Raw genomic sequence first — 9,947 nt, 5'->3', positions numbered from 1 at the left:
ATTTTAACTAAGTTCTAATGCCTTTGTTCCCTTTCCTATACATCACATAATGGTAGTGCCCATGGACACTTGAAGCTTTTTTTTTTAAACTTTATCTATTTATTTTTATTGTGTAATGTTAGTTACCATACAGTAAGTACATCATTAGTTTTTGTTTTTGTTTTTGTGTTTTTTACATCATTAGTTTTTTTTTTTCTCATTTTATTTATTTTTTCAGCGTAACAGTATTCATTCTTTTTGCACAACACCCAGTGCTCCATGCAAAACGTGCCCTCCCCATTACCCACCACCTGTTCCCCCAACCTCCCACCCCTGACCCTTCAAAACCCTCAGGTTGCCCCAACCTCCCACCCCTGACCCTTCAAAACCCTCAGGTTGTTTTTCAGAGTCCATAGTCTCTTATGGTTCGCTTCCCCTCCCCAATGTCCATAGCCCGCTCCCCCTCCCCCAATCCCACCTCCCCGCAGCAACCCCCAGTTTGTTTTGTGAGATTAAGAGTCATTTATGGTTTGTCTCCCTCCCAATCCCATCTTGTACCCGAATGTTTATAGCAGCAATGTCTACAATAGCCAGACTATGGAAAGAACCTAGATGTCCATCAACAGATGAATGGATAAAGAAGATGTGGTATATATACACAATGGAATACTATGCAGCCATCAAAAGAAATGAAATCTTGCCATTTGCGACGACGTGGATGGAACTAGAGCGTATCATGCTTAGTGAAATAAGTCAATCGGAGAAAGACAACTATCATATGATCTCCCTGATATGAGGACATGGAGAAGCAACATGGGGGGGTAGGAGATAGGAGAAGAATAAATGAAACATCATTAGTTTTTGAGTAGTGTTCATGATTCATTGTTTGTGTATAACACCCAGTGCTCCATGCAATCTGTGCCCTCCTTAATTTAAAACCCATCACCAGAATTGATGCTTTTAATCTAGTAGCCAGAGTCAAAAAATTGGGAGTTTTCTACACTTGGAAGTATTTATGTCAAGATTTTCAGAAAGAGTTCTTGGTCTGAAGGAGAAGATGATGGGGATGGAGGAGCAAGGTGAAGGGTCAAGACACTGATTTCCAATTCAGCTAGAACATATACTAAATGTATATGTATTATACATGATAATACATATACACGTATACATATACATGTATAAATGTGTATGTATTATACATGATAATACATATACATATACAAAAATGTCCTCTTCGCAAACAAGTAGGAGCTCAGATATGCAGCCTTAAAGGTGAGGCTATGTCTTCATCTGTGATATAGATACTAGAAAGTCTCAATATTCTTCATAACTTAGAGACTAAAATGGCTGGATTTAATGAGAATGCTTATGTTGAATGGTTTCAATACTCTTAGTAAAAAAAGGGAAATAACATCATCTGCTGAAAAATAAAAGTTGGGATTACAGAAGTTTGTGGGTTTTACAAGAGAGGTATGTACTAGTTCTGGGAGAAGTAAGCTAAGGAGATAGTGATAAATCAATGGCAAGTCTGCCTATGGGTGATTGGGCCAAAGAACCCCTACACAGTCTTATACAAATTACTCAAAGTCTTCCTTTATCTTCTTACCCTCAGTGAAATTCAGTTCCCTTTGAGAATACTGCTTAAGTGGGTTTCTCATTTTCCACTTCTTTCAGCATTGTGGGACCAGGATGAACAAACAGAGAAAAGCCCAACTTCTTCTGGCTCCTTTTTCATCATTTATTCTTGTTATCAGCAAATATTTGTTGAGCAGCTTCTAGTCTAGGTCCTCTGGGTTAGGTGCTAAGAATACAACTGAGAACAAAACAGAGAGACTGTCTCATGGAAATTATTTTGTAATCATTTGATTCCTTAGATAAATACCTCATTTGAAGCTTATACTGTGTATAAAAATACTGCATTTTTTTTTTTTTTTTTTTTTTTGCTATCATTCACTGAATTACCTGTTTGGTGATGACTTGGATGCCTGTCCTTCAAATCTTTAGTTATGGGTATGAGGATAGCTGAGCATTCTTTGAGCTGTCTCTACATTTCTCAGGTAATGGAGATCCAAGCTCTAAATTAATTTTTTGTAAGCCATTTCATAAAATAGAAAGATATATTGGTATTAAAACTTTGCTTTGGGACATCTTAACCTATTCAGAAAATTTAATATGAATGTGATGGCCATACCCTTGATTTGATCCTTGTAATAACAAAGTATTACAAGTTGAGTGACTTAAATAAACAAAAATATGTTGTCTCCCAGATCCAAGGGCTGGAAGTCCAAGTTCAAAGTGTCAGCAGCATTGGTCCCTTCTGAGGGCTGTGAGGGACAATGTTCCAAGCCTTTTTCCTAGCTTCTTGTGGATAGCTGTCAATCTTTGGTGTCCTTAGCTTGTGGATGCATCACCCAATCTCCACCTTCACCTTCAATATGGGTGTTTCCCTGTGTGTGTGCCTCTGTGCCAAATTTCCCTTTTTAATTTTGATGCAATTACATTGGACAGAGTTCACCCTAATGGCCTCATTTTAACTTGATTAATAGTATCTTCAATATAAAGCCACATTCTGAGGTATTTGGGTTAGAAATCCAAAAAATCTTTTTTGGTTATGGAGAGGGAGTACACAATCTAACCTACAACACTTGGCAAACATACCTAGAGCAACTAAGTCTTGCTACTCTCCATTTTCCAGTCTTTTTTACTAGGGCTATAAGTTCATTTAATGTATGATCTGTCTTCCAAGTTATCACAAGCAACAGTTCTACCAAATGTTAGCAAAGAGTTTTAGCCTCTTACACACTTCATCACCATGCTAAGAGAGGGTCCTAAGCCAATGCCACCTTTTCTTCACATTCCAATTTTGTGATTCTGGAGATACTCCCAAATTAGCACAGCATTCATGATGGTTGCCCACGGAGGCCAAAGAACACTTGTAACATTGGGCAATTCATATTACCCTTAAATTTATAAGTAGGTCCATTTGTATGCTTGCCAATTCCCTGCAGATAATAGAGGAGGTTGTATTCTCTGTGTCTCCAACTCTCAACGCTTTTTTGACTATATCAGTTCTCTTAGTCCCTTTCTAATTTCTCCCAATATATTAGTTCACTTTTAGCTTCCCCCACTTTTTTTTCTGTATTTATCCTGTACCCTGCAATCCACTCCTTCATTTTGTCTCTCTCTCTCTTTTCCTCAATAGTATTACTTCCTTTTTTTTGTTGTTGTTGTGCTGATCCTAAAGAAGGCCAGCACCGAGCTAGTACCAAACTATAGCCAGTCATTCCTGTCCTCCTCTCACCTGTAGCACATTAAGTACTTGTGGAGGAAACCACAGAGAGTCCCTTCAGCTTCATGGTGTCTAATTTAACTGTGTTCTCAACACTACTGGGGAATCCTCCAGGAGTTCTCTCTTCCATTCACAGATAGGCCATAATAGCTTAAGACTCTTTGAAAAGTATAACTTTGGTTTTTCAAAAATTCTGCTATGCAAAAAAAGGATCCAGTAATTCCATAACTTTTACCTTTAACTTCTACAACATTCTTTTCTTTTTTAAATTTTATTTATTTTAAAAAATTTTAAAAATTAATTTTATTTATTTTTTAAAAAGATTTTATTTTTTAAAAAATTTTATTTATTATTTATTTTATTTATTTATTTGACAGAGAGAGATCACAAGTAGGCAGAGAGGCAGGCAGAGAGAGGGGGAAAGCAGGCTCCCCACTGAGCAGAGAGTCTGATCCGGGACTCGATCCCAGGACCCTGAGATCATGACCTGAGCCAAAGGCTCAGGCACCCAGACAACCTACAACATTCTTTTCATTTACACCCATTTGTTCTAGTTTCATTTTTGTTTCAGTATCCCACCTCTTGTTCGATTCTGTCCTTTGTCAGTATGTTCTATCCTTTTCTACCTTTTCAGGAGTCTTACTTCCTTAAATACCTCTTCTTTATCTTTGAACTAAAAAAATATATATTTATTTATTTATTTAGAGAGAGAGAGAGAGAGAGAGAGAGAGAGTGAGTGAGCATGTACGTGAGAGAGCGGGGTTGGGAGGAGTGGGGCAGGGCAGAGGGAAGAAGGATAGAGAGAATCTCAAGCAGACTCCCAGGGCACAACCATGAGGGGCTCAATTCCAGGACCCTGAGATCATGACCTAAGCCAAACTCAGATGCTTAACTGACTGAGCCACCCAGATACCTTTATATGGTTTTACATATAGGGTATACATTCCACAATACATTAGTATAGTTTTGACTTAAATGGACAGGTATCTTTTAAAGAATTTTAAAAATGAGGTAAAGTTTTACATTTATCCACATCTTTACCATTTTTGTAATTTTTGTTCTTTTGTGTAGTTCCAACTTGTCATCTGGTATTAGTTTTCTTCTCAATATAGACAGCCTAGTGATAAATTCTCTCAACATTTTGAAGATGTCTTTTTAAAAAAAATACTTTATTTATTTATTTGACAGACAGAGATTACAAGTAGGCAGAGAGGCAGTAAGAGAGAGAGGGGGAAGCAGGCTCCTGCTGAGCAGAAAGCCCAATGTGGGGCTCAATCCCAGGACCCTGAGACCATGACCTGAGCCAAAGGCAGAGGCTCGACCCACTGAGTGTATTTAATGATGGTTAGGTTTTGTTTCAAGAAGTGGTTAGTTTGGGGCGCCTGGGTGGCTCAGTGTGTTAAGCCTCTGCCTTCGGCTCAGGTCATGATCCCAGGGTCCTGGGATCAAGCCCTGCATCGGGCTCTCTGCTCAGTAGGGATCCCGCCTGCCTCTCTGCCTACTTGTGATCTCTGTCTGTCAAATAAATAAATAAAATCTTTAAAAAAAAAAAAAAGAAGTGGTTAAGTTTACTTCCAAATCTATTGGTTATCTTTGAGGCCCTTTTGAAAACTGGCATAGTACATCTAGAATAGAACTCTGGATCTCCAGTATTTGAACAGTAACTGAATCTTTTCTTCTTGGTTTTCAGCTGTTTGTTTCTATTTCCTCTTGTACTTTGTAATTTTTGATCAAATGACAAATATTGAAATTTTTCAAGATAAATTGAGAGTCTAAATGCTGTCCTTTTCTTCAGAGAAGATTTGCAGCTGCTTCTGACAGGGAGTTCACCTCGGTGTAGTCTGGGATGGAGCTGGTTTGAAGATGGATTCCAGTGTACATGAAGGCTAATCCACTTCCAGTTTGACTGTAGGAAGCAATCTTTTGGGAGCCCTAACTAAATGCTTGTCATGTTTACTAAAGTTTCACCTCCTTGATAGGCCTCCCTTGAGGTATAGCATCAGTAAGGTACCCAAATTTTGTTCTATTTCTTAGTATCTCTTATTCTAAATTGTGTCCTTCCCAAATTCATATGTTCTAATTGGCAGTACCTCAGAATGTGACCGTGTTTGTAGATGGGATCTTAAAAGAGGTAATTAAATTAAAACGAGGTCATTGTGGTGGGCCCTAATCCAATGTGACTGGCGTACTTTAAAAAGAGGAGACTAGGGCACAGACATGCATAGAGGGCAGACCATGTGAAGACACAGGGAGGGGTTCCTGGGTGGCTCAGTCATTAAGCAACTGCCTTCAGCTCAGGTCATGATCCTGGGGTCCTGGGATCAAGCCCCGCATCAGGCTCCCTGCTCAGTGGGAAGCCTGCTTCTCCGCTCCCCCTGCTTGTGTTCCCTCTCTTGCTGTCTCTCTCTCTGTCAAAAAATAAATAAAATATTTAAAAAAAAACCATGGGGAGAAGATGGACATCTACAAGCCAAACAGAGGGGCCTTAGAGGAAACCAATCCTCTAACCAATCTGAATTCTCAGATGCTAGACCCTTGCAAATCAGCAAATGCATTCAGAAGAAGAGTAGAATAGAATGTTGAACTTGTCTCAGTACTTCTTGACTCTTGGAGAGATTTACCTCTCAAGTTCTGCTGCCTGGAGAGTTTCTAATGTTTTCAAACACATTATTTTGTTTTATCCAAACTTTCATGTGTGTGTGTGTGTGTGTGTGTGTGTGTGTGTGTGTGTGTGTGGTTTGGTTTGATAGAAGCATGTATATCAAAGTTGTAGGTGGAATTATTTTTATATTAATTTTGAACCTAGGTATTTTATTAAATTAAATTATTGTTTGTAATAGCTTTTTGATTGACTCTTGTTTGTAACCTTCCAAAATTAATATGTTGAAACCTAATCCCCAATGTGTTTGTATTTAAAAGTAGGGATCTGGGGAGTGGTTATATCATGAGGGTGGAGATTTCATGGATAGGATTACTGCCCTAATTAAAGAGATCCCAGGGAACTCTTTCACCTCTTCTGCCATATTAAAACACAGTGAGAATATGGTGGTCTGTGAACCTGGAAACAGGCTCTCTGCTGGCACCTTGATCTTAGACCTCCCAGCCTCCAGAACTACAACTTGAGAAATAAATTCCTGTTGTTTGTTATCCATCCAGTATATGCAATTCTGCTATAGCAGCCTAAAACTGACCAAGATAGTAAGTACTCTATCTGTCTTTCAGCACTGAATATTGTTGTGAAATATGAAGCCAGTCTAGTTTCTTTCCCTTCATATTTGGTATAGGAAAGAATGTGATACTGATACAATGATTTAAATAATATTGAACTTTATATCTTCTTTCACGTGTCAGTTTGGCTGGTCTAGGTTATCAGAACAAATGCTGCATAAAATCATCCAGGGAGCAGTTTCTGTCTTATTGCTCCACCATTCCCCTAAGGCATTGTTCTCACCCCCATGATTGGGGGTGGGATCCTGGTACATCTACATTCTGGCTTGAAGAAGAGAAAAAGAGGCAAAATTCAGGGAAAGCAGCTGTCTTTAAATTGCAGATGACTTTGCACACTTCACTCTAGCACATATCCAGTTGTCCAGAACATAGTTATGTGTCCACCCTAAGTAATGGCAAAGAAAGCTGGGAAGTGTATTGTCTACCTGGGTAGCCAAAAATAAGAGGAAGTTTAGAAGAGACAGGAAGTCTACTTCAGACCTGTAGATAACTTACTCATTTTGCCTGATGCCCAAAGTTCTTTGTTGTTGTTGATCTTTATAGTTTAGTGCTATTGCTTGGGTATGTTTTAGTTTTCTGATCTCATTGAATTAATTTAGTTTTGTTGTTTTTCCTGTGGTTTGTGTATGAACTGCTATTTTAACTTACAGGTTTAAATCCCAGTTTTTTCAAAATTACATCTTTAAATTATTTTCTCTTTTTGTTTTGTGTTGTTTTTTGTTATTGATTTAGTCTATAGCTTGTATCTAACATTTTGCTTGCTTTTCTCAATCCTGTTCTTCTATTCCTTGGTGTAATTTCAGTGATGGCTGTTTGTGCTGCTCAATATGGACTTGATTTCTTGGATGGATTTTTTTTTTCTTCTCTTTATTTCTTAAGTCTGCCAGCTCATGTTTCATCTCCTCCAGTTCTCTGCTTTGAGCTCTTTGATTCATTAGGTGACTTTATTCATGACCATATATTTGGTCATGATTTTTATCTGAGCAGTGGCCATATTTTTCTGGTGGGTATTCATCACCTGCCACTTGTTTTTCCCACATTTTTCTTCTTTTTCCTGAAAGTAACTTTGCATAGATACTTGGCTGGGTCTTTTTTGCTTATTACTTTTGTGAATGAGGTGAATTCTTCCAGTTACTTGGGAGAGGTTCCTTCAGGGGAGAGACTAGAGTAGTGTTCCAGGCAAGCAGTAACTTTCTTTGGTTCACAGCAAAGCTCATTATGACTCAGTGGGGTGTGTGTGTGTGTATGTGTGTGTGTGTGTGTGTGTGTGTGAACTCTTTCAACCTTCATTTCTCCCTAGTTCAAAGATATCAGCAGTTTCTGAACTGCTTGTAATTCAAGATCCATTTCCTTTACCTTCCACAATGACACACTGCTTCTCTAAAGAATGTGTGTTGCCTTGTTTAGTCCCACCTCCTCTGCCTATTCTGTGGGGTTCAGTGAAGCTCCCTTTAAAGGCCCAGGCATCCTGTTCCCATTGTTTCAGTAAAGAATTGTGGTTTTGCCCCATACTTGGATAACTGTACTGTGCTCTGCCTGATTTGTTTGAGATCTTTAGCCACAGATGTCTTTTTGAGTATTTCCCTGCATCTCGCAGCCCTTCCTCAAATATTATAGTTTAGGGTTACAGGTGTTGCCTTACTTTATCAAAGATCGCTTTTCTCTCTTTTCATTGCTACTGTGATTTTATTTCTTTGAGAAAACTGGGTAGCATATTTTGTCTGGAATTTTATAAGCAAGTACTGTGAATAATCTATTTAGTGAAATCCACTATTATTTTGTTAGGATTAATTTAAGTGGTGTATTAACGAAATTTCAAGAACTCCAATAAGCTTTTCAAAAGTTACACAGTGGTGCCAGTCAGTAGAGCATGTGACTCTTGATCTCTGGGTTGTAAGTTTGAGCACGTTGGGTGTAGACATTACTTAAAAAAAAAAATCTTAGGGGCGCCTGGGTGGCTCAGTGGGTTAAAGCCTCTGCCTTCGGCTCAGGTCATGATCTCAGGGTCCTGGGATCGAGGCCCGCATTGAGCTCTCTGCTCGGCGGAGAGCCTGCTTCCTCCTCTCTCCCTCTTTGCCTGCCTCTCTGCCTACTTGTGATCTCTGTCTGTCACATAAATAAATAAATAAATAAATAAATAAATAAATAAATAAAATCTTTAAAAAAAATCTTAAAAAATAGTTATACAAACCTGTACTCCTCCAATAACATATGAGAGTTTCTATTCTCCTATTCTTACTTATATAGACAGAGCTTTGTCTATTTGATAATCTGATAAACCTCTTAAATTGTACTTTAATATTACTAGGTGTGAAATACTTTTTTATCTTTTTTTTAATGGATCAGTTATTTAATTAGTTTCCTTGTAAGAAATCCAATTGTGAGGGTAAATTCCATTTGTGAGAGAAAATACAGAGCAGAGGTAGCCCTGAAGCTGAGGAAGAGCCTTGATTTTTGGTAGAATTTGCGAGTCCACAGCTTTCTGATCAACCTTGAGCTGCTCTGTAATCTCTTATTTCTCTTTCTTGGTGTGGAAGATCTCACCCTCCTGGTGTCTGGGCTTACTCAGCTTCTTCTTCATGAAATAAGTATCAGTGAGATGTTTGGGTATTTTCACACTGCTGGTATCAATTTTGGTAGAAGGGGCAATGATGAATTTCTGGTGTGTTCTACACAGAGGAACTCGATTGAGGGACAGAGGTCCAGTCACAAGTAGCAAGCCACTACTCAATTGCTTCAGGAAAACTACCCTCTTGCCTCTGTGGCACCCAGTGAGGATGATCAAAATGGTCCCAGAGGTGACGCTAGCTTGTTTTCTCAGGTGTTGACTGAAAGGTTTTTTGGTATGGCTCAACAGCTTTCGAGGCACATCTTCAGTAGGATAATACCTAGGCATTTTGCGAAGTTTAACCACTTGGGTACCACCGTTCTTGTCACCAACAACTGGTTTTGTGACAGTAGCAAGAACCTTCTCCTTCTTTTTCTCTTCAACCCCGGATTTAGCCGCTGAATACTTCCTCTTGTACACAGCCTTTCTGGAATACATAACCCATCGGGAGTATCTGCCAATTCCTCTGACTAGGACAGGGTTTCGGGTGCAGTGGGGCTTCCCCTTCTATGGTGTTTTAGCCTTCGGGTTACCCTTCTCAGCCTTGCCACCGGCATTAGCCTTATGGGCTTCAGGTTTCTTCTCCTTAGTATCCGGCTTCTAAGATTTTTTGCCTACCATCTTGCAAGAGGGGAAGGAGCTTTTTAATCTTTTTTTAAGAATTTTCCATTACTGTCTGTTAGTGATTTTTGTTTTCTTCTGATGACTTTGTCAACTTTCTATGGATTATTGAGCTTTTCCTTAAGGGTGTGTTGCATATATTTTTCTTAGTCATTTGCCAGTTTTAGTTTTATTTTTAACGTAATTTTTTTTTTACCAAATAAAATGTATTTTTGTAGAAAG

General features: G+C 38.7%; 1 pseudogene; it reads right to left on the bottom strand.

Moving 5' to 3' along the window:
- Positions 1-8,846: 8,846 nt before the first annotated feature.
- On the bottom strand, positions 8,847-9,725 carry LOC123946310 (annotated as a pseudogene).
- Positions 9,726-9,947: the final 222 nt, after the last annotated feature.

This window comes from Meles meles, chromosome 7 (assembly GCF_922984935.1).
Source record: "Meles meles chromosome 7, mMelMel3.1 paternal haplotype, whole genome shotgun sequence".
Classification (NCBI taxonomy): Eukaryota; Metazoa; Chordata; class Mammalia; order Carnivora; family Mustelidae; genus Meles; species Meles meles.
This window is presented reverse-complemented; position numbering and strand designations above follow the sequence as displayed.